Source organism: Crinia signifera, chromosome 8 (genome assembly GCF_055691185.1).
Source record: "Crinia signifera chromosome 8, ASM5569118v1, whole genome shotgun sequence".
In the NCBI taxonomy this organism is placed as follows: Eukaryota; Metazoa; Chordata; class Amphibia; order Anura; family Myobatrachidae; genus Crinia; species Crinia signifera.
The window spans coordinates 33,181,655-33,206,802 of record NC_139224.1 but is presented as its reverse complement, the minus strand read 5'-3'; the positions used below and the strand labels follow the sequence as shown (position 1 = coordinate 33,206,802).

Sequence of the window (25,148 nt, the reverse complement as noted above, 5' to 3'; positions counted from 1 at the left end):
ATTACATTTTTTTACACAAAAATGCAGTTCTGGCTCAAAATTTTTCATTTTCAGAAGGTATGAAGGAGAAAAAGCACCCCAAAATCTGTGCCCCAATTTCTCCCGAGTACGGCAATGCCTCACATGTGACCAAAAAATACCAGTTGGGTGCATGGCAGGACTCAGAAGGGAAGGAGTGATTTTTGGATTTTGCAGCACAGATTCTGGTGGAATGAATGGTGGGTGCTATGTTGCACCAATACAGTGGAACCCCCCCACAAGTCACCCCATTTTGCAAAGTACACCCCTCAGGGAATTCATCTAGGGGTATAGTGTACATTTCAAACCCCCAGGGGTTTCACCAATTTTGATACAAGTGGGCAGTGAAAATGAAAAATTACATTTTTTTACACAAAAATGCAGTTCTGGCTCAAAATTTTTCATTTTCAGAAGGTATGAAGGAGAAAAAGCACCCCAAAATATGTGCCCCAATTTCTCCCGAGTACGGCAATGCCTCACATGTGACCAAAAAATACCAGTTGGGTGCATGGCAGGACTCAGAACGGAAGGAGTGATTTTTGGATTTTGCGGCTCAGATTCTGGTGGAATTTTGGTGGGTGCTATGTCGCATTAGCAAGACCCCCCAAGCACCAATACAGTGGAACCCCCCCACAAGTCACCCCATTTTGAAAACTACACCCCTCAGGGAATTCATCTAGGGGTATAGTGTACATTTCAAACCCCCAGGGGTTTCACCAATTTTGATACAAGTGGGCAGTGAAAATGAAAAATTACATTTTTTTACACAAAAATGCAGTTCTGGCTCAAAATTTTTCATTTTCAGAAGGTATGAAGGAGAAAAAGCACCCCAAAATATGTGCCCCAATTTCTCCCGAGTACGGCAATGCCTCACATGTGACCAAAAAATACCAGTTGGGTGCATGGCAGGACTCAGAACGGAAGGAGTGATTTTTGGATTTTGCGGCTCAGATTCTGGTGGAATTTTGGTGGGTGCTATGTCGCATTAGCAAGACCCCCCAAGCACCAATACAGTGGAACCCCCCCACAAGTCACCCCATTTTGAAAACTACACCCCTCAGGGAATTCATCTAGGGGTATAGTGTACATTTCAAACCCCCAGGGGTTTCACCAATTTTGATACAAGTGGGCAGTGAAAATGAAAAATTACATTTTTTTACACAAAAATGCAGTTCTGGCTCAAAATTTTTCATTTTCAGAAGGTATGAAAGAGAAAAAGCACCCCAAAATATGTGCCCCAATTTCTCCCGAGTACGGCAATGCCTCACATGTGACCAAAAAATACCAGTTGGGTGCATGGCAGGACTCAGAAGGGAAGGAGTGATTTTTGGATTTTGCAGCACAGATTCTGGTGGAATGAATGGTGGGTGCTATGTTGCACCAATACAGTGGAACCCCCCCACAAGTCACCCCATTTTGCAAAGTACACCCCTCAGGGAATTCATCTAGGGGTATAGTGTACATTTCAAACCCCCAGGGGTTTCACCAATTTTGATACAAGTGGGCAGTGAAAATGAAAAATTACATTTTTTTACACAAAAATGCAGTTCTGGCTCAAAATTTTTCATTTTCAGAAGGTATGAAGGAGAAAAAGCACCCCAAAATCTGTGCCCCAATTTCTCCCGAGTACGGCAATGCCTCACATGTGACCAAAAAATACCAGTTGGGTGCATGGCAGGACTCAGAACGGAAGGAGTGATTTTTGGATTTTGCGGCTCAGATTCTGGTGGAATTTTGGTGGGTGCTATGTCGCATTAGCAAGACCCCCCAAGCACCAATACAGTGGAACCCCCCCACAAGTCACCCCATTTTGAAAACTACACCCCTCAGGGAATTCATCTAGGGGTATAGTGTACATTTCAAACCCCCAGGGGTTTCACCAATTTTGATACAAGTGGGCAGTGAACATGAAAAATTACATTTTTTACACAAAAATGCAGTTCTGGCTCAAAATTTTTCATTTTCAGAAGGTATGAAGGAGAAAAAGCACCCCAAAATCTGTGCCCCAATTTCTCCCGAGTACGGCAATGCCTCACATGTGACCAAAAAATACCAGTTGGGTGCATGGCAGGACTCAAAAGGGAAGGAGTGATTTTTGGATTTTGCAGCTCAGATTCTGGTGGAATTTTGGTGGGTGCTATGTCGCATTAGCAAGACCCCCCAAGCACCAATACAGTGGAACCCCCCCACAAGTGACCCCATTTTGCAAACTACACCCCTCAGGGAATTCATCTAGGGGTATAGTGTACATTTCAAACCCCCAGGGGTTTCACCAATTGTGATACAAGTGGGCAGTGAAAAAGAAAAATTACATTTTTTACACAAAAATGCAGTTCTGGCTCAAAATTTTTCATTTTCAGAAGGTATGAAGGAGAAAAAGCACCCCAAAATCTGTGCCCCAATTTCTCCCGAGTACGGCAATGCCTCACATGTGACCAAAAAATACCAGTTGGGTGCATGGCAGGACTCAGAAGGGAAGGAGTGATTTTTGGATTTTGCAGCACATATTCTGGTGGAATGAATGGTGGGTGCTATGTTGCACCAATACAGTGGAACCCCCCCACAAGTCACCCCATTTTGCAAACTACACCCCTCAGGGAATTCATCTAGGGGTATAGTGTACATTTAAAACCCCCAGGGGTTTCACCAATTTTGATACAAGTGGGCAGTGAAAATGAAAAATTACATTTTTTTACACAAAAATGCAGTTCTGGCTCAAAATTTTTCATTTTCAGAAGGAATGAAGGAGACAAAGCACCCCAAAATCTGTGCCCCAATTTCTCCCGAGTACGGCAATGCCTCATGTGTGACCAAAAAGTGGCAGGACTCAGAAGGGAAGGAGTGATATTTGGATTTTGCAGCACAAATTCTGGTGGAATGATGGTGGGTGCTATGTCGCATTAGCAAGACCCCCAAAGCACCAATACAGTGGAACCCCCCCACAAGTGACCCCATTTTGCAAACTACACCCCTCAGGGAATTCATCTAGGGGTATAGTGTACATTTCAAACCCCCAGGGGTTTCACCAATTTTGATACAAGTGGGCAGTGAACATGAAAAATTACATTTTTTTACACAAAAATGCAGTTCTGGCTCAAAATTTTTCATTTTCACAAGGAATGAAGGAGACAAAGCACCCCAAAATATGTGCCCCAATTTCTCCCGAGTACGGCAATGCCTCACATGTGACCAAAAAATACCAGTTGGGTGCATGGCAGGACTCAGAAGGGAAGGAGTGATTTTTGGATTTTGCGGCTCAGATTCTGGTGGAATGAATGGTGGGTGCTATGTGGCATTAGCAAGACCCCCGAAGCACGGTGAAATTATGAACCTAATATTCCATAGATGTGTGGTATATTTTAAAACACTCCTTTATACATAGGCCGGGTTTGTCGGGGCAAGTGTCACACTGGAAAATAGTTTGCTTTCTTATTCCCTTTTTATAGCAAACTTTGCACCTTTTTTGTGTCCTGCCCTTTTTTCCAGTGGAGGGGATTTCATCAGGAAAATGCTGCCCTGGTACAATACGGGGGCCAGTACTAGAAGTACTGGGGCCCTCTGCCTGCTGGTTCCCAAATATTAGGCCCTTTATGACTTCCTCTTGAAAGTGCATAAATGTCCCCCTCTGGCCGGTAGAACGGAATAGCACGTAAGCGTTATACAGTGCCATCTGGATGATATACACGGCCACCTTCTTGTACCAGATTTTTGTTTTCCGCAGGGCACTGTACGGCTTCAGTACCTGATCTGAAAGATCCACTCCGCCCATGTACCTATTGTAATCCAGGATACAATTAGGTTTGGAGGTGTGGGTACTGGTACCTCGTACAGGGACGGAGGTGGTACTGTCTCCGTGAATTGTTGTCAGTATAAGGACATCCCTCTTGTCCTTATATTTGACCAACAACATATTTTCGGTGCATATTCCCCTGCTTTCACCCCTTCTCATTACTTGGGCAATGTGCGTTTTTGGGAGACCTCTTTGGTTCTTGCGCACAGTACCGCAAGCTGCTGTACCTCTTGAACCAAGGGCCTTAAACAGGGGGATGCTGGTGTAAAAGTTATCCACATAGAGGTGATAACCTTTATCCAGGAAGGGGTGCACTAAATCCCAGACAATTTTCCCACTAACACCTACGAGGGAGGGGGGGCATTCTGGCGGTTCAATTCTTGAATCCTTCCCTTCATAAACCCTAAACCTGTGGGTGTACCCTGAGGTGCTTTCACACAGTTTGTACATTTTTATGCCATACCTTGCCCTCTTACTGGGAAGGTACTGGCGGAATTTAACCCTTCCTTTAAAATGTATAAGGGACTCGTCGATACAAATAAATTTTTCAGGGATGTACACCTCTTCAAATTTGGCACTGAAATGATCAATGACCGGCCTGACTTTGAATAGCCGGTCAAAGGTGGGATCATCTCTGGGTGGGCACTGTGCATTATCGGTGTAATGTATAAATTTAAGAATTGTCTCAAATCGAGTCCGGGGCATGGCCATACGGTAAAATGGAGTACTGTACAGAACATCTGTACTCCAATATTGCCTAATTTCTGGCTTTTTTACTATGCCCATATGAAACACCAGACCCCAAAACGTCATCATCTCTACTGCATCTACAGGGGTCCACCTAGCAAATGATGACGTGGGGTTTTGAGCAATAAACTGCTGGGCATATAAATTAGTTTGGTCCACCATTAAATTTATAAAATCATCAGAGAAAAATAATTTGAAAAAGTCAATTTCTCTGAGACCTGTGGAATCAAATTGGATTCCTGGCATGGCCAAAAACTCAGGAACCTGGGGCTCAAAATTGTCTGGTGGTGGGGTCCATACGAGATCAATTATTGGGGGGGGGGTCTCAGCTGCTCTACGGGGGCGTCTTTGAGGGGGTCCCTCATCACCAGAGGAGGAAGAGGAGCTTAAGGCGAATCCTTCAAATTCCCCGCTTGCATCACTGGCTGTGTCAGAGTCAGAAGCAAGCAGGGCATATGCCTCCTCCGCTGAATACATTCTCCTGGATGACTGGGAGGACATTTGGGAGGACATTTGGGAGGACATTTGGGATGCCATTTTTATTTTTGTGTTACTGGTAGTGAAATGTTTCAACACGTGTATAGTGTAGGGGGGGGTACAAACTTTATTTCAATCCGGGGGGTATGTAGTGTGTAGTGTGTATGTGGTGCAGAAAAAAAAAAAATACTTTATACCAATAAAAAAAAAAAAAATGAAGGGGTTAAAAATAAAAAATTTAAGGGGTTAAAAAAAAAAAAAGGTCCTGCGCCAAAAATTGAGCACAGATGTTGGTCAGTAACGTCTGTCACTGAACAGCGCTCAAAGGCAACAGGAATTTGATCAAAAAAAAAAAATATAGATCAACCCTGTACCGAAAAAGATGATCAGTGATGTACGTCACTGATCAGCGCACAGCGGCCACAGGACACCCACAAAATCACAGTGTGTGTAAAAAAAAAATTAAAAAAAGACCCCACAGCACACACACAAAAAAAAAAAAGGTGATCAGTGATGCGACACTGATTACCAGTGAGGTGCAGCAGGTGCACAACCTTTGGTGCAACTGACAGGTATATATAAAAAAAAAAAAACCTCTGTACCCCCAAAAAAGTTGCTGATCACCTCAGATATAGTGATCAGCACAAAAGGCGGGGGCAGCAGACAAAAAATTTAGCACTCTCTATCACTCTCTGTCACTATCTCTCTCTATCTCTCTATCTCTCACTATCTATCACTCTATGACACTGCAGCAGCAGCACTGACAGGTATATCTATATATAAAAAAAAACCTGCGCCCCCAAAAAGTTGCTGATCAGTTAATTTATACTGATCAGCACAAAAGGAGGGGGCAGCAGTCAGTTATATCAAAAATATATAGCACAATCTGTCACTATCTCTCTCTATCTCTCTCTCTCTATCTCTCTATAACTATCACACTGCAGCAGCACAAAATATAGCACTCTGTCACTAGGCCTCTCTATCTATCTCTCTCTCTCTATCTCTCTCTATCTATAACTATATCACACTGCAGCAGCACAAAATATAGCACTCTCTGACACTATCTCTCTCTATCTCTCTCTATCTCTCTATAACTATCACACTGCAGCAGCACAAAATATAGCACTCTGTCACTAGGCCTCTCTATCTATCTCTCTCTCTCTATCTCTCTCTATCTCTCTATCTATCTCTCTATCTAGCTAGTACACTGCAGCAGCACAATTTCACAGGAAGGCACAAGTAGCAACAGGATCCAGGAAGCAGTGATGAAGCAGCGATCAGCACTCTCTGACACTATCTCTCTCTCTATCTCTCTCTATCTCTCTCTATCTCTCTATCTCTCTATCTCTCTATCTCTCTATCTATCTCTCTATCTCTCTATCTATCTAGCTAGTACACTGCAGCAGCACAATTTCACAGGAAGGCACAAAGTGTAACAGGATCCAGGAAGCAGTGATGAAGCAGCGATCAGGTAAGTATGGAGCAAGCTATGGAGCAAGGTTCTGGTCAGTATGGCGGCAGGGAGGTACGGTGACCGCACTGCACGCTATTCCAGACCGGAATGGCGTCTGCAGTGCAGTCACCGTTAGTTTAAATCCCCCTCCTTGGCTGTGATTGGTCCGTCGGTCCGACGAACCAATCACGGCCTTTGGGGGCGGGCGGGGTGCGGTGGGGTGACACCAGTGTCACCCTTACACCCCGCGGTGATTGGTGCTGTACTTTACAGCACCAATCACCTCTGATCCCGTGTCACCGGCGAACGTTATTCGCCGGTGACACAGGAAAACGCTGTAATTGGCTGTTCACACTGAACAGCCAATCACAGCGATCGCCGACGGGGGGGCGGCATCGCAGCCCCCCCTGGGCATGCACGGACATGTCTGCTGTCAGGGACAGCAGACATGTTGAAACTGTCACCGCGTCTATAGACGCGGTGACAGTTAAATGCCATGACGTACATTTACGCCATGTGTCGGGAAGTACTTCCCGACCATGACGTAAATGTACGTCAAATGTCGGGAAGGGGTTAAAAATGCCTCTGTACCCACTGTCCACTTAACCACAGATATGTGGACAAGCGGAAAAGGGCAAACAAAAGACTACATGTCTGTGACTGCTCACTGGGTGGATGTATTGCCTTCAGCAGCAGCACCAACAGCAGAAGCAACATCATCTCCCATTGCTATTCAGAGGCAGGCTACACTGTGTATCACCGTTTTCAGTAAAAGGCACACAGCGGAAAACCTCCTAGAAAAACTATGGGAAGTCATTGCGCAATGGCTTACCCCACTTGGGCTCTCCTCGGGATTTGTGGTATCCGACAATGCCACCAATATTGTGAGTGCATTACATGTGGGCGAATTCCAACATGTCCCATGTTTTGCTCACACAGTAAATTTGGTGGTGCACCATTTCTTGAAAAAGGACAGGGGTGTTCAAGAGATGTTGTCAGTTGTTCGGAAATTTGTGGACATTTTCGCCATTCTGCATGTGCGTGCAGGAGACTGCAAGACTTGCAAGAAAAGCTAAATTTGCCCTGCCATCAGCTGAAGCAAGAGGTGGTCACGAGGTGGAATTCCACCCTCTATATGCTTCAGCGGATGGAGGAGCAGCAAAAGGCCATCCAAACCTCGACCTATGACATAGGGAGAGGAACGGGAATGCACCTGAGTCAAGCTCAGTGGAGAATAATTTCCGTGGTGTGCAAGATCCTGCAGCCCTTTGAGTCTGCTACACGCGAAGTTAGTTCTGACACTGCCAGCTTGAGCCAGGTCATTCCCTTGATAGGCCTTTTGCAAAAGCAGTTGGCGAAATTGAAGGAGGTGTATATTCTGAGAGAGTCTTCACGCAGCTGGGAACCTTGTTAGCGATCGGCGTAGGAGGTTACTTCCACAAAACATGGAGAAGATGATGTTCATAAAAATGAATTTCAAATTCCACGAACTTGACCTCCTTCACCAGCACTTACGTCCTCCTAATACACACAGTCCTCCTGTATTGGTTGATTCCAGCGACGACGAATTAATTGTGTGTGAAGAAGAGGATGAGGCTGAGGAATCTGATGCTGAGGATGACATCTTGTAAAGCCAGTTTGTGCAATGCCCATTGCCATTTATTTTTCGTGGGGGCCCAAACAAACCAATCATTTCAGCCACAGTTGACAGTCCCTGCCGCTGAAGTCCCTGTCGCTGAAATGATTGGTTTGTTAAACTGTGCATGTCCTGTATACAACATAAGGGTGGGTGGGAGGGCCCAAGGACAATGTCATCTTGCACCTTTTTTGCTGCGTCGTTTTGTTGGCTGTTGTAGCGTCCTAAATTTTTAAATCTTTGATGGATGAATGGTGGGGAGATGGGTGATTTCTCTCTCCACATTATCTGTGATGGATGAAAATATGTCCTCATGGACATCCATGGTCTCAACCATTCCTATCGTACTTCTTTTTTGGATGGGATGTCCCGGATGTATGTCTGGGTGGCAGGGCCCCAGCAATTCTTTTACTTGCACCTCTTTCTGCGTCATTTGTTGGCTCTTTGTAGCGTCCTAAATTTTTAAATCTTGGATGGATGAATGGAGGGGAGATGGGTGATTTTTTCTCTCCACATCATCCATTATGGATGAAAATATGTCCTCATGGACATCCATGGTCTTATCCATTCCTATTGTACTTCTTTTTTTGGATGGAATATTCCAGATGGATTGATGGGTGGGAGGGCCCCAGCAAATCTTTCTTGCACCTCTTTCTGCGTCATTTGTTGGCTCTTTGTAGCGTCCTAAATTTATAAATCTTTGATGGATGAATGGTGGGGAGATGGGTGGTTTCTCTCTCCACATCATCTATGATGGATGAAAATATGTCCTCATGGACATCCATGGTCTTATCTATTCCAATCGTACTTCTTTTTTTGGATGGGATGTCCCGGATGGATGGGTGGGAGGGCCCCAGCAGATCTTTGTTGCACCTCTTTCTGCGTCATTTGTTGGCTCTTTGTAGCGTCCTAAATTTTTAAATCTTTGATGGATGAATGGAGGGGAGATGGGTGATTTTTTCTCTCCACATCATCCATTATGGATGAAAATATGTCCTCATGGACATCCATGGTCTTATCCATTCCTATCGTACTTCTTTTTTTGGATGGGATGTCCCGGATGGATGGGTGGGAGAGCCCCAGCAAATCTTTGTTGCACCTCTTTCTGCGTCATTTGTTGGCTCTTTGTAGCGTCATAAATTTTTAAATCTTTGATGGATGAATGGTGGGGAGATGGGTGATTCGCTCTCCACCCCATCCATAATGGATGAAAACATCCTCAGGGACATCCATGGTCTTATCCATTTCTAGACCGAGTGCGTGGCTTCGGGAGGAACACACGTGATTTGGTGAAGTGGTGAGGGAGGTAAGGGAAAACACATCTAGCCAGCCAACTCAAACAAATTAACCTTAGCGGTGAATTGGGTGACAGATGTCGCAGACAAATTGACCCTACTACCTAGATAGCGGTCTATAAGGGTAGACTATATAGGGATCTCCAAACCTGGGGTCCTAGAGAGGTGGAGGCCACCAATTACCCCACCCCTGCCACCAATTACCCCACCCCCTCCACCCATTAGGTGATGGATGAGGAGGCAACTGGTAATGCTCCCAGCGTTCAGAAACCACGTGACCTCACGCCAGATAGATATTAAACTGATCTAAACAGATACTACCTTGCAGACTAAATAAGTGCTGCACGAAACGCCCACTGCTCCTTGGCTGAACACGAGGAAGAGTGCACAATCAAGCCAAACAGGGGTTTTGGTACTTGATTGGATCTTCTACCAGAGGAGCGCAGCTACTAGTATAGCTTTGAACGAAGATCGGTCCTTCTCTATTGGGGAAGAATATATGTCATCAGTGACATCCAGAGTATTTATCCTCCTTTTGGGATAGTATGGATGGATTGATAAATGTTTGGGAAGAAGAAGTCCCAACAGCTGCTGATGGTCAGCGTACTAGACCAAGTGCGTGGCTTCGGGAGGAACACATGTAAAGTGGTTAAGTGGTGAGGGAGGAAATGGAACGCACGCCTAGCCAGTCTGATCAAACTGGATAAGGAGGTAACTTGTAATGCTCCCAGCGTTCACAAACCACGTGACCTCACGCCAGATAGGGGTCTTGTTGGATATTAAACTGATCCAAACAGATACTACCTTGCAGACACAGTCAATGCTGCACCAAACGCCCACTGCTCCTTGGCTGCACATGCCAAACTGCAAAATCAATCCACATTGGGCTCTTGGTACTTGTGTGGAGGTTCTAACAGAGGAGCGCAGCTACAAGGACAATTTCAACTTGCACATCTTTGTATTCTTTGCTCTTTTTTTTGGGGGGGGGGGGGTTATTAAACTGCCACCCTGTCTGCCCCTGTAGTGCTGCTCTGCTTCCAACATGTGCCAGGTTGGAAGTGTAAGGTCCACATGTATGTGATGCCCACTTCTGTCTCCTAGCTTAGTCATCCAGCTACCTCGGGATAACCTTATGGCCCTACTACAGTAAATGAAAACGATTTTGTGAGCTCTGAAGTGATCAAAATTGACTAGAAATGAGTGGAAACTAATGTTATTGAGCTTAATAACACTTTAGGGGCAAAAACAGGCCCGAAATCTATTATTTTAGCAATTTTTAGCATTTTTCCAAAAAAATCCAGATCCAAAACCAAAACCCGCAAGGGTGGTTTTGCCAAAACCAATCCAGATCCAAAACCCGAAGGGAGATCCAGATCCAAAACCAAAACCCGAAAAAGTGCCCGCCGCACATCTCTAATTACAATACAACATTAGAGCATAATAAATATACATGTAAGGAGGGTTACAATTTATTTTTATTAGTGTGTTCATTAAGGTAGACAATTGAGGTAATAGAAAACAATAATTGAATAACAATTAGAATAATTCATTTAATTGTCTTAATCATAGTTGAAAGGCTAGATTAGCAGGTTCATATATGTGAAGGGTATGTCAGCGTGCACGGACGTATGCTCACTCTCACGATGGGTGACAAACACTGAGTTTTCCATTGAAAACAGGCGAGACCCGTCCGTGCATGGTGGCTTTACGCTCAGACAGCCGTAAGCTGTCGGTGTTTTAGCGGAGGAGACCCGTCCGTAAACGTTGGCGTACGCTCTATTGTACGCCAGTTATCGGTGTCTGAGAAGATCCGTCCGTGTACCGTGGCGTACGCTCAAGTGTATGCCACTCCCCTTTGTCGGTCTTTGTGGCTGTCCGTATGCGGCTGTTTTGTGGGTGGACTTTCCCTTACCGTCCGCGTACGGGAAATGTACGGTGATGCGGAACGTACGTACGTTTGGCCGCCCGAACCGGAATAAGGTCCTAGGTTTGGCTTCCTGACTAAATTGAGTTTTGTGTGTGTGTTTTTGGACAGTGGAGTCACTGACTGACATTGTCAAGAGCACAACTACTGCAGCTGGAAAGAGTGAAGAGTGTTTACATTTTTAACCTTCATGGTCGTGTGACATGTATAGGCCATGTTAGAAGCCTATCTTTAACTATACACCCCCCCCCGCCTAAATTTAATTATACACCCCCTGTAGCCTACCCCTACCTATACATCCCCAACACCACAGCCTAGCCCTATCTATACACCACCCCCACCACCTAATTTAAGGTGCCCATACACGCTGTGATAGCAGCGTGCATTGGGATGCGTTATGGGATGGATCGCAGCGCATGCATTTTGCATGTGATTTGCATGCAATGTGATCTGTGGGTAGTACAAAAAGCAGGACATATTTTGCTGCTATAGTAGCGTGTATGGGCACCTTAACTATACATCCCCCACACCCTCAGCCTAACTCTGACTATGCACCCCCCTGTAGCCCAACCCTAACTATACACGCCCGCAGCCTAACTAACTATACACCCCGCACCCCCACATTGTAACTAACTATACACCCCCCACAGCCTAACTCTAACTACATCCCCCTGAAGCCCAACCTTAACCTTATATGAATAGTATAATAATATATTAGTATTGGGGGGGCGCCAGAAAATATTTTGGCTGGGGGGAGCAAAATTTATAGTTACGCCACTGGGCCCACTGCCTAATACTGCCGTATCTACCCAGATAGGGGTCTTTTTGGGGCCTACTTTTTTAAACTGCCATCCTGTCTGCTGCTGCAGTGCCACTCTTAGATGAGCCACGTGTTTGTGCCGCACACTTGTGTGGCTTAGCATAGTTATCCAGCTACAGTACCTTGGTGCAACCTTTTGCCCTAAAAACAATATTGTGAGGTGTGAGGTGTTCAGAATAGACTGGAAATGAGTGGAAATTAATGTTATTGAGGTTAATGTAGCGTAGGAGCAAAAAAAAACTAAAATTCTGCGATTTTAGCAGTTTTTATGCCTTTTTAACAAAAAAATCAGAACCCAAAACCCAAGAAATCCAAACACAAAACACTTAGGAGGTGTTTTGGCAAAACCCATTAGAACCCAAAACCTCAAGGTAATCAGAACCCAAAACCCGAAAAGTGGCCGGTGCACATCCCTAGTTCCATATATGGAGAGATTGTGATATAGCAGTACACACCTAGAAGCGTGGGTGTGTACAGCTATATTTGAGAGGAAGCTTTTAAAATTGCATATATCCAAATGTAGATGAGCCCCAGAGCAGTTAGTAAGTGCTGCTGTACTTAGTAAAGTGCTAGGAGACGGTGCTGATGATTCAATGTAAATGTATCTAACTCTCATTGCTTTTTTCCCAAAAAAATGTAACAGTGTAATGTGGGCTAGGAGAAATTAGGGAGATTGCTAGACTAATGAGGGAGAGAAGGAGATTGCTGCTATTTCAGGGAGTCTCCTGCACAATGAAGGAGGGTAGGCAACTATGCCCCAACTGCCCCCCCCCCCCCTGTTCTTGTGGGTCAGCAGGATAGTGTCCAATTAGCAGAACTGTCCCTCTGTAATTGGGTGGTATGTATTATTATTATTATTATTATTATTATTATTATTATTATTAATACTATTAAGAAGAATTTGGTACTTGTTTCCTAGCACGGCACCCGTCGGGTCCCATCGCATACCATAACTTAAGGTATGCGATGGGACCCGATCAGAGCCGACCGACCCGATTTTCGGGGTTTAAAGACGTTCCCCTACAATTTGAAAATCGGTCGCATCACATGCCATTACAATGGCATGCGATGCGACCGACCCGATTTTACTACGTACAGCCACCCTGATGGCAGATTACAATGTAAAATGCCCCCCCAGACCCAATTTTTAATTGTATACCCACCATGATGGTTAATTAGTATGTCAAATGCCCCCCCATTTTTAGCGCCATGCCACGATCAACGCCAACCCGCGTCCTCCGACCTTTTCATACCCCCACTATCCACGTCGGCGTGGAGTTGATTTTATATAGTGTGGGGAGCGCAGCGAGCCCAGCGAGGGGACGCGCAATACATGTGAAGTCATGCTCGTGCGCTCGCCACGCTTCGGGCTCTATATAAAATCAACTTCACGCCGACGTGGATAGTGGGGGTATGAAAAGGTCGGAGGATGCGTACCGCCGCCCCTCTCGGGCTCGCCACGCTTCGGGTTGGCGTTGATCGTGGCGTTAACAATGGGGGGGCATTTGACATAGTAATTACCCATCAGGGTGGCTGTACAATTAAAAATCGGGTCAAATTGGTCGCATCGCATGCGATCTGGTCGCATGCGATGCGATGCGACCGATTTTACACACCCAATGTCATACAATCTACATCAGTGGCGCCATGTTAGGAAACAAGTACCGAGAATTTATAATGCAGAGCATTGTAGTGAATGTTATACAATATAGCGTGTAAACAACATTTTTGTTAAAACCTTTTGACCTCCTTCCCTGCGATTTCCTGGAAATGGGCTGATTTCTATATGTGTGAGGGCGAAAGTGAAACTAGTTTAGGAATTTTCCCTATAAATACAATGGTCGCAGCTGCTTTCCCCACGCAGATTGAAGCAGAACTCTGCAGACTGCAGACAGACATCAGAAGCAAGGTAATTATTATACTGGGGAACTAACAAATAAAAAGCTGTTATACATTATGTACAGTATAGCAGTGCACACACTGGGCGAACACCAGCGCCGCTGATATTGTTAACTATATCGGCAGTGCTGGCATTAACAGACAACAGGGGAGCACACATCGTTAATGATATATAATGTACTCATTGAGCGATTCTCACAATATACTGTATATCGGTAACAATAACGATATCATGCTTATCTTTAACTATATATCGCTTAGTGTATACTCAGGCTATGTTCTTTCAGTTTCATACGATGTAGTATAACTGGTTGTAATTTACTGATATCATCAAAGTACAGAAAATAAGGATTTAGGATTTAAATTGTCTGGGTTTAGTTGCCTGTCCTGCATTTTGCAGGAGACTCCCTGAAATAGCAACAATCTCCCTGACTAGCAGTTTCCCTCATTGCACCTTACCCACATTATGCAGCTGTTATGTTTTTTGGGTAAAAAAAAAAGCAATTAGAGATGAATACATTCAAAAGGAATCATCAGTGGCATTCCCTTGCATTGGTTAGAAGGAACAGTCGGGCAGATGTATTAAGCCCGGTAAAGTGAAAAAGTGGAAGGTGATAATGCACCAGTCAATCAGCACACAGCCGGGTTGCCTGGGGCAGGGCCGGGCAGCGGCTGATGGACTGTTCAGCAGCACTGCCCAGACCCAGGGGGTGTAGTGGTGTTTTTTTTAGGGAGATCTCCATAAAAGAAGAAACACCACTGAATGGGGTAATACATCTGCCTCAATGATCCCTCATGCATTTTTAATACGGTTTCTTGTGGCCACTTACAGTGTATGGACCCACTTGTTGTAATACACATTACATGAACAATACCAGACACGTATCAGTGTCTTTCCTTCAACAAGTACAGTAGATCTTACTAATGTCCGGGGCACACGGTGTCCATGCTGAGCGCAAATCGCTCAGCACACAGCGATACACCAGCAACAATGGGAAGGTTGACAGCCAAAAGGTCGACATGAGATTTCACTTATTTGTTTAGCCGACTTGTGGCGACAGGCGGTATTTCATACCCTACCAGCCACTAAGGCGTGGTGCCAGAATACAATAGGTACTTGGAAATTGGGGACAAAAAGACATGAAAACTCATGTCAACCTTCCTATTGTCGACCTAATGCTTGTGTCGAGCTTCCTATTGTTTTGCCGACCTTCCTATTGTCGACCTAATGCTTGTGTCGACCTTTCTGACTTGGTTGGCCTTAGCCATGTTGAACTATTTCATGTGTGGAACTAAGCACTGTTGACCTTTAGTGGTCGACCATAGTGTTGACCCTATTACCCATACCCATACTTGCCGACGCTCCAGCTTTAGACACCATTCTTCCGGTCCCCCGCAAAGCCCCCCCAATCCCCCGGAATTTCAAAGCTGAGCTTAAAAAAACGGACTGCGCATGCGCTAGTCTGGCGCGTTGTGGGCGGGGCTTGGAACTACTGCGCAATGTCAGCGTGTGAGCCGCATGTGAGAACCTGCTAGCTATCAGCAAGCAGGGAGACTCCGAGCAGCAGTGAGTGAAGCCTGCCCCTCTGGCCTCTTCCCCTCTGCCTCATCTGAGAGCTGCTACTGCTGCATGCTGGAGACACAGAGGAGGAGGGGGGAGACGGGGACCGGCATAGAAAGCAGCTGTGAGGACTGACAGACCTGCCAGCTGGGAGCTTGGAGGAGAGGCTGGGGGAGGGCTCCGTTCCCAGGTTAGTAGTAGTACATGTACATGCTCCATGCTGGCTGGTCCTGTGTGTAGGCAGCTATGTCATGTGATCTGTTTGTTTTTTTAGCTTGCCACTGACTTTAATGTGTGTATGTAGGTGACCTATGGGTGCAGGGGCATAACTACCATAGGTGCAAGGGGGCCCAGAGCTGAAGAGGGCCCATCTTTGCTGTCTAAGTATATGTTTTACATACATTTATCACATACCTCCCAACAGTCCCGATTTTATCGGGACAGTCCCGATTGTCAGGGCCTGTCCCGATGTCCCACCCGTGGGCGGCAGTGTCCCACGGTGTGGGGGGGGCTGTTGGGAGTCCCCCCTGTCAGCTGCTAAGCAGCGGTGAATAAACGCTGTGCGCATGCGCACAGCGTCTATTCCCGCAGACAGCGGGCTGGGGGCATGGCTAGAGGCTCACAGAGGCAAAATGGGGGCGTGGCCTCGCGGAAGAACCGCGAGTATAGGCCACGCCCCCAAATTAGGCCACCCCCCCCCCCCGAAAAATTCGGCACGCCTCCGGCGCGCAGGAGCATCGTCCCGCCTGCAACACTTCGAAAGTTGGGAGGTATGTTATCACAATCAGTTGCTAAATAGGGGCCCTTACAAACTTTTGTTATGTGGCCCACGATTATCTAGGTACGCCTCTGTATGGGTGTATCTATTAAACCTGGCACTGTGTGTGTCATTGTGTGTGAATACACTGGCACTGTGTGTGTATAGCCTAACTCTGTTCTGTCTGTGTGTGTGTGTGTGTTTACTGGCAGTGATCCCTGTGAATTTTAGGCTGGCACTGAGCATTTGTTCATATGTGTAGGTAGGATCCCTGTTTGTGTATGTGTGTGTGTGTGTGTGTGTGGGGGGGGGTGGTAAGGTAGTGACCCCTGTGTGTGTGGGGGGCCGGTAGTGACCTGTGTGTGTTGGCCGCTAGTGACCCCTCTGTGTGTGTGTGGGCGGGGGGGACAGTAGTGACCCCTGTGTGTGTGTGTAGGCTGGCAGTGACCCCTGTGTGCGTGGGCTGGAAGTGGCCCCTGTGTGTGTGTGTAGGCCGATAGAGACCCGTGTGTGTGTGTGTATATGCAGTGACTGATAGTGACCCCTGTGTGTGTGTGTGTAGGCTGGTAGTGACCCCTGTGTGTGTATATGCAGGGACTGGTAGTGACCCCTGTGTGTGTAGGCTGGTAATGACCCCTGTGTGTGTGGGCTGGTAGTGACCCCTGTGTGTGTGTGTGTGTGTGTGTGTGTGTAGGCTGGTAGTGACCCGTGTGTGTGTTTGTGTGTGTGTGTGTGTAGGCTGGTAGTGACCCCTGTGTGTGTGTGTGTGTGTAGGCTGGTAGTGACCCCTGTGTGTGTGGGCTGGAAGTGGCCCCTGTGTGTGTGTAGGCCAATAGAGACCCCTGTGTGTGTATATGCAGGGACTGGTAGTGACCCCTGTGTGTGTGTGTGTGTGTGTGTGTGTGTGTGTGTGTGTAGGCTGGTAGTGACCCCTGTGTGTGTGTGGGCTGGTAGTGACCCCTGTCTGTGTAGGCTGGTAGTGACCCGTGTGTGTGTGTGTGTAGCAGGGTTGCCGACTTTTTCTGTCTCCTCTCCGGGAGAAGCCCGGAGAGGAGACTTCCAACTGCAGTTCGGGGGGCGGGACTTGAGCCATACATCATTAAGCCCCGCCCCCAGGATGGTAAAAACCCCAATTCACGGATCTCCGTGGAGGGGGCGGGGCTAAAATGACGCGATTTTAGCTCCGCCCCCTCCTCTGAGACCCGCGGATTGACGGGTTTCAATCCAAAGGTATGTAAGAAGACGCCACCATCGGGGGGTGGCGTGGGGGTCCCCCGGTATCCGGGAGGGTTGCCCACTTTTCCGGGGGGCCGGGAGGAGGACCCGATTTTCGGGATCCTCCCAGTAATTCCGGGAGGGTCGGCAACCCTGGTGTGTAGGCTGGTAGTGACCCCTGTGTGTGTGTGTGTGTAGGCTGGTAGTGACCCCTGTGTGTGTGTGTGTAGGCTGGTAGTGACCCCTGTGTGTGTGTGTGTGTGTGTGTGTGTGTAGGCTGGTAGTGACCCGTGTGTGTGTGTGTGTGTGTGTGTGTAGGCTGGTAGTGACCCCTGTGTGTGTGTGTGTGTAGGCTGGTAGTGACCCCTGTGTGTGTGTGTGTGTGTGTGTGTGTAGGCTGGTAGTGACCCCTGTGTGTGTAGGCTGGTAGTGACCCCTGTATGTGTGTGTGTGTGTGTGTGTGTGTGTGTGTGTGTGTGGGCTGGTAGTGACCCCTGTGTGTGTGTGTGTGTGTGTGTGTGTAGGATGGTAGTGACCCCTGTCTGTGTGTGTGTGTGTGTGTGTGTGTGTGTGTAGGCTGGTAGTGACCCGTGTGTGTGTGTATGTGTGTAGGCTGGTAGTGACCCGTGTGTGTGTAGGCTGGTAGTGACCCCTGTGTGTGTGTGTGTGTGTGTGTGTGTGTAGGCTGGTAGTGACCCCTGTGTGTGTGTGTGTGTGTGTGTGTGTAGGCTGGTAGTGACCCATGTGTGTGTGTGTGTGTGTGTGTGTAGGCTGGTAGTGACCCGTGTGTGTGTAAGCTGGTAGTGACCCCTGTGTGTGTGTGTGTGTGTGTGTGTAGGCTGGTAGTGACCCCTGTGTGTGTGTGTGTGTAGGCTGGTAGTGACCCCTGTGTGTGTGTGTGTGTGTGTAGTCTGGTAGTGACCCCTGTGTGTGTGTGTGTGTGTGTGTGTGTGTGTGTAGGCTGGTAGTGACCCCTGTGTGTGTGTAGGCTGGTAGTGACCCCTGTGTGTGTGTGTGTGTGTGTGTGTGTGTGTGTGTAGGCTGGTAGTGATCCCTGTGTGTGTGTGTGTGTGTGTGTAGGCTGGTAGTGACCCCTGTGTGTGTAGGCTGGTAGTGACCCCTGTGTGTGTGTGTGTGTGTGTGTGTGTGTGTGTGTAGGCTGGTAGTGACCCCTGTGTGTGTGTGTGTGTGTGTGTGTGTGTGTGTGTAGGATGGTAGTGGCCCCTGTGTGTGTGTGTGTGTGTGTGTGTGTGTGTGTAGGCTGGTAGTGACCCCTGTGTGTGTGTGTGTAGGCTGGTAGTGACCCCTGTGTGTGTGTGTGTGTGTGTGTAGGCTGGTAGTGACCCCTGTGTGTGTGTGTGTAGGCTAGTAGTGACCCCTGTGTGTATGTGTGTGTGTGTGTGTGTGTGTGTGTGTGTAGGCTGGTAGTGACCCCTGTGTGTGTGTAGGCTGGTAGTGACCCCTGTGTGTGTGTGTGTGTAGGCTGGTAGTGACCCCTGTGTGTGTGTGTGTGTGTAGGCTGGTAGTGACCCCTGTGTGTGTGTGTAGGCTTGTAGTGACCCCTGTGTGTGTGTGTGTGTAGGCTGGTAGTGACCCCTGTGTGTGTGTGTAGGCTGGTAGTGACCCCTGTGTGTGTGTGTGTGTGTAGGCTGGTAGTGACCCCTGTGTGTGTGTGTAGGCTGGTAGTGACCCCTATGTGTGTGTGTGTGTAGGCTGGTAGTGACCCCTGTGTGTGTGTGTGTGTGTGTAGGCTGGTAGTGACCCCTGTGTGTGTGTGTGTGTGTGTGTGTGTGTGTGTAGGCTGGTAGTGACCCGTGGTTGTGTGTGTGTGTGTGTGTGTGTGTAGGCAGGTGACCCCTGTGTTTGTTTAGGCTGATAGTAGGTTGCCGACAATACTCAATTCCCATCAAAAAATCCAGACCGCACAGTGCGAGTCTGTCCGCAACGGGGACATGATCATGCCTAATACGCCACGCCTACTTTGCTGTGGGGAGGTATGGAATCTCCCTGAAATCAGTTAAAAAAAGTAGGCAAGTATGCCCATACCCCTTATAGGTTACAATCACCGTTTTTGTCGGCACACATTGTCGGCAATGTATTGTGTTTTTAATTTTCCTATTCTTAAGTGTTTCTGCCACTATGAATCGAGTATCGGTCATAGGGTCCACAGCACTAAGGTCGACATGCATTGGGTCGGCCACTGAAGGTCAACATGAGCCAAGGTCAACACATGGGCTTAGGTTGACATGCCATTAGGTCGACACACGCATTAGGTTGATGTGGGCTAGGTCGACAGGCAAAAGGTCGACCAGATTTTTACCAGAATGTTGACACAGCTGACATGGACACCGTATTGGAACACCGCATCCCCTCGCATGGCTCGCTATGCTCGGCACACTTTTATTCTGCCTCCAAGCCCTAGTGGATGGTAGGGCATGAAATACCGCCTGTCGGCACATGTCGGAAAAGAAAAGAGAAACAAACCCCATGTCAACCTAATGTCTGTGTTGACCTAATGACATGTCGACCTAAGACCTGTTTGAGACTGTATTTTAACTAGCGATACTTTAATTGCAGCTTAGCGAATATTAATTGTATAATCCCAAATCAATTAAGAAGTGATCTCAATGTCCGTTATAAAATGTCACATACATTGTGTCTTTCTTTACGTATGATGGCCTGTATATCGGGGTATAACCAGTTAAAAACTGTCACTATATGTTTGTTATAATTTTTGAGGTGATGCGGTCATTGGGTCAACAGTGTCGACAGTAAAAAGGTTGACACATGGAAAAGCTTGACATTATGGCGACATGGTCAAAAAGAGCAAAATTTTGACATGAAAAAGATCGACATGCATTTTCCCTTGTTCATACTTCACCATCCCAGTGGACCTGGAGGGGGGATATAATAATGTGCCATGCGCAGCGTGAGACTGTGCGCGAGCCTTGTGTGGTATACTGATACGGTGTCCATGCTGCCCTACGTCTACAGACACCAAGAACATAAAAGAATCGTGTCCACCTTTTTCGTGTCAAACCTTTGACCATATTGACATAGGGCATGTCGACTTTTTTCATTTCATTTTTTCACTGTTTACCAATATTGTTTGACCTTTTCACTGTCAATTTAATTGTGTCGACCCTATGAGCCACACCCATGGATGAGAACATACGGGGTTTTTTATTTTGTTACATAAGAATGTAATGTGCTGCATTAACCTATTTTCACTGCTGCGGTTTATATCGTACAGCCAGTGATCTATTCCTGCCTGTGATAGCAAAACACGATGGGCCTGATTCAGACCTGCCTGCAAATTCACAGCATGGGCATCATGTCTTATACTGCGCATGCGCTATTTTCATACTGCACGTGCGCCAAATATTTGTAACTAATTCCTTTGCAAACGTACATGCTAAAATATGCACGGAAGGGGGTGTGCTCCTGCTTGAACACAAACCCTTTGCAGCTAACCAGTAAGGGGGTGATTCTTATTCATTCGGACGGGGCCGAGTCGCCGAGCCGTTCGCAAAGTTCAGGGTGGGCCAAGGGCGGACGGCGTCGGGGACAGGGATCAACCATGGGAACACCCAGCATCCCCTGTCTTCGTCCTGGTGCTAGCAAATAAAAGTCAGTTCCCACTGACTTTTATATCAGGGTTGCCTACCTGAACCTCTTCGTCGGGGAGAAAATGCTCTGTTCCTGGACTTCCCTGGTAATGTATGATTGCCAGCACCTGTGGGGAGCTAGTTAATAGATAAGAAAGGTGTTTCACCACAGGTGCTGGCAATCATACATTACCAGGGAAGTCCAGGAACAGAGCATTTTCTCCCGCATGGAGAGGGTCAGTTAGGCAACCATGGGGCTACGCGTGCCTGTGAATGACTTGATACATACTGTATATGATCCATCATCAATAAGAGCTTTTAATTACCTATACACACACACGCTACGCTTAGGGGTGGCGTGGATAGTGGGAGGCCTAAAACCTCATTGTATATCATACAATGATATTTTTGTATAGCTCATTTAATGGCATCGCACACCCTATAAAATCGCATGCGATTTTGCGGGAGGTGCGACGCGATGCAATCCCCCGGGGCTAAGAGAGCAATGAATAAATTACATAGGAAAATCGCATTGCATCACATAGCATCGCACGGCTCTTAAAATGGCCCATGCAATGTGCTGCGATGTGATTTCACGAAGTTAACGTACCTAATACGTATGCTAATTGGGCACCCAACTAACATATAAGTAACCTTTTATATGCTTATAATTTGCTAATGCTTTTAGTGTATCTGTCTGCAATTTTTTTTTAACTAAAACAAATATTAAACCTTGTGCACTTCTGCCACACTAAGATAATTAATCCTAAATCTAACACCACAAACAATTGGATAATGGGCCACCCTCATTTCAAAATACTAACCAACAATGGAGAAATAAATGTTATTTATTTGAAATGTGGAGGTTTGAAAGCAATGGCTTCTACACAGGTGTAGTCAGTGGCGGAGATATTGTAAAGCAGCCCCCACTGCTGCTTGGGGGAGCAGGGGCTGCGTGGGCTGGACAAGTGAGTGTGACAGACAATCAGTGAGTCTGTCACACTACACTCAGTGGCAGAGACACTGCGGGAGCGGGGGGCGGCATGGGCGCCAGGTGCCGGACAAGTGGCACTGCCTCCCTCCTCCAGCAGGATATCTGCGCCTGGGTGAGATGATATATATATATATATATATATATATATATATATATATATAAATTCCAGCTGGGGGGGCGGCACTCAAATAAAGCAGTCAAAGTAGTCAAATGAACATGAAAGAGACAAAGTGTATTAGCGCCAAGTGCTTTCAGGGACTATCCCTGTCCTTAGGGCATAAATACACGGGAGAGAAAAGTTTAATAAATAATAAATACACGGGAAAAGAAAGTTTTCTCTCCCGTGTATTTATGCCCTGAGGACGGGGATACTCCCCGAAAGCGCTTGGCGCTAATACACTTTGTCTCTTTCATGTTCATTTGACTGCTTTATTTGAGTGCCGCCCCCCCAGCTGGAATTTGTATCATAATATTGGGAAGGCACCTATTTCTCTGGATCTACCTGAGTGCCAGCATATTGGAGTAATATAGATATATATATATATATATATATATATATATATATATATATATATGAGGATGTAGGGACGGCGGCACTCGCAGAAATGAAAACTCAAGGCAGGCTTAGTTTAAACTAAGCCTGCCTTGAGTTTTCATTTCTGCGAGTGCCACCGTCCCTACATCCTCATGTTTACTTGACTCACGGCTGTGAGCTGAAGCTTGGAAGGCACCGCAGCACTTATATCGCGATCAAGCTAGTATCCCTATTGGGACTGCATTGCCCATCAGAGTGCCGCCACAGCTACACTATATATATGTGTGTAATGTACTGGAACTTTATTTTTGTTGTTTTCTACCTTTCTCTTTCAGGTTCTATACGCTTCCTTCTTCTACTTCCAAGACTCTTCTCTTGTCGGTAAGTGTAAGCAATTTCTTTTATAATAAGAAGTTTAATTTGTCATTTAAGATATTATATTAATTACATAGATAACTTTTCATCTTTCACAGGATATGAGACAATGCATGTCAACGTATAACAGATACAATGGCAAAACAATCTCAATTAATCAACAATGCGATAAATTCTCCTATTTCGGTTAGCTAAATTGCAGTGCAAACAATAAACTTCAGAGTTGTTCTTCTAACAATTCAATTACTATACACATCTACCTTGAATAAATTAAAGTCAACTTTACTGTTCTAAATGCACATTTCACTTTATACAGGCAGCTCAACTTGTGTCCCAAAGGTTTCCCAGATATGTTACGGATTGTTATATCAAGCCACACTGTCTGATTCTGACAGTAACCTCTCGCTTTCAAAGTATCAACGCCTTTGCTACAATGTGTAATCCTGTGCTTCAATGGACTAGACCTCTCATATTTAATGCTGTCAGTTGAAATAAGAATCCCTTGCTCTATTTAGGCTCTGTAACATATGAAGATACTTTGCTTGATCCTGCCTGTCTTTTTATCTTTAGAAACTACTGTGACATTCCCTGAAGAACACTGGCATTCCGTTTCCCGGTAAGTGTGCTGTGCTGCTCATAAGCCTTTGTATCCACTTCAGTATGTTAGCTGTCACACTCACTCCCTGTCCAATACTTTACTTGCCCTTTCTTTGCTCTCCCGTTACAACAGCTGTAAGGTCTGTCCTGCTGGATATTCTTTATTAAAAGGTATTGGTGGTGTGTCCTTGGGACCAGTTTTTAGTTCCTCATAGTCTGAGTATTCCTACTTATTCTGAGGGCAACAGTACTTATACTCTATTCTTCTCTCTCCTGTGCCCTAATAGCTAGTCTGCGGCTACTTGTACGTTTATTACCTTGAACTAATATTGTAACTGTCTCCGCCAAATCATCAGCAGGCTTTCTCCTAAATCTGGCAATATTGTTTACACAGGTTACGGTATCAGGGCAAAACTTCTGCCTCCCATATAAGTTCCAGCGAATCAAGGTCTCACAATGCACACACAGTCCTTACATAAATGCAGTAATAAATGCAGGGGAAACGGACATTTGCTGAGTGTAATTGTAGTCTCTGCCTGCGATTGTAGCTCACTCGCTGCACTACCCAGGCTATTGCCTCAGTCTCCTTCTACACCCCTTTTGGGAGGGCCTAAGTGCGTCACACCTCTTCTCTGCATCAGGTGCTTACCGTTGGCTGCTTTTCAGCAAGGCCGCGCCTCCTCACACCAGCGCCGCCTCTTGCTGCAGCATTCACTATTGCCGGCTTCGGGACCGCCCAGCGCCGGCCTCCTCCTACCCGGCTCACCTTCGGTATTGGTGCTATGAACTCCGGGTCCGCCCAGCGGGCGGGGTCACACCTCCTGGTGGACCGGGATGCGCTCGGGTCCTGCACCCGGTCACCGGAGTTCAGCCACTGGCACACTGCTGACGGAGCGCTCCCTTCTGCGCTGTCAATCTCCGCTACCCGGCGCAGACAGTGGGGATGCCGCCGGGCCCTCCGCTGGATTCTTCAAGCCCTCCGGTAAGTATCGTGGCTATTTCCCCAGCAACGCTGTCCACCGCTGCTGGCTGCGCAGCTCTGCAGTCACTAGGCTTCCCCAGGGGACTACTGTTTTTCCCGTTAACGGCTGCCTTCTTTTATGTGCTTCCTCACGCGCCCCACAGTTATGCGACGGGCACCCGGATCTGGGGCTCGAGCCCCCCAACTTTATTAGTCTCTTTTTACCACCGTATCCATTCACAGGGGCTTCTCCCCTACTTTGCAGGGGATATTGTCCAGTCCGTAGCCCTCCTGCTTTAGTTAAACAGCTGGACTAAACCATTATACATTATATCCGGACCAAGGGGCATAATAGCTCCCCTATCAATGTCTATTCTGCACAAATCTCTTAAGCATTGTCTCCCAAATGAGGATAAAAGTCTGTTTGCTTGCTATGTACACATTAACACAAGGTCTGGTTATTACATATGTATAGGGGGGAGGGTG

At 46.7% G+C, this 25,148-nt stretch overlaps 1 protein-coding gene across 11 annotated transcripts in view; it reads left to right on the top strand.

The window, feature by feature from the left end:
• The window catches only part of LOC146025912 (interferon-induced very large GTPase 1-like), a 226,550-nt gene that overhangs the window by 169,330 nt on the left and 32,072 nt on the right, over positions 1 to 25,148 (top strand). Inside the window, exons 1-3 of one of the 11 annotated variants that reach the window (XM_083156108.1) lie at positions 14,005 to 14,069; positions 23,065 to 23,110; positions 23,675 to 23,720. The exons of the other annotated variants lie outside the window; for them this stretch is intronic. The gene's annotated coding sequence lies outside the window, so the exon portion shown is untranslated. Of the gene's footprint in view, positions 1 to 14,004; positions 14,070 to 23,064; positions 23,111 to 23,674; positions 23,721 to 25,148 lie in introns of those variants that run through there. 11 annotated transcript variants of the gene reach the window in all.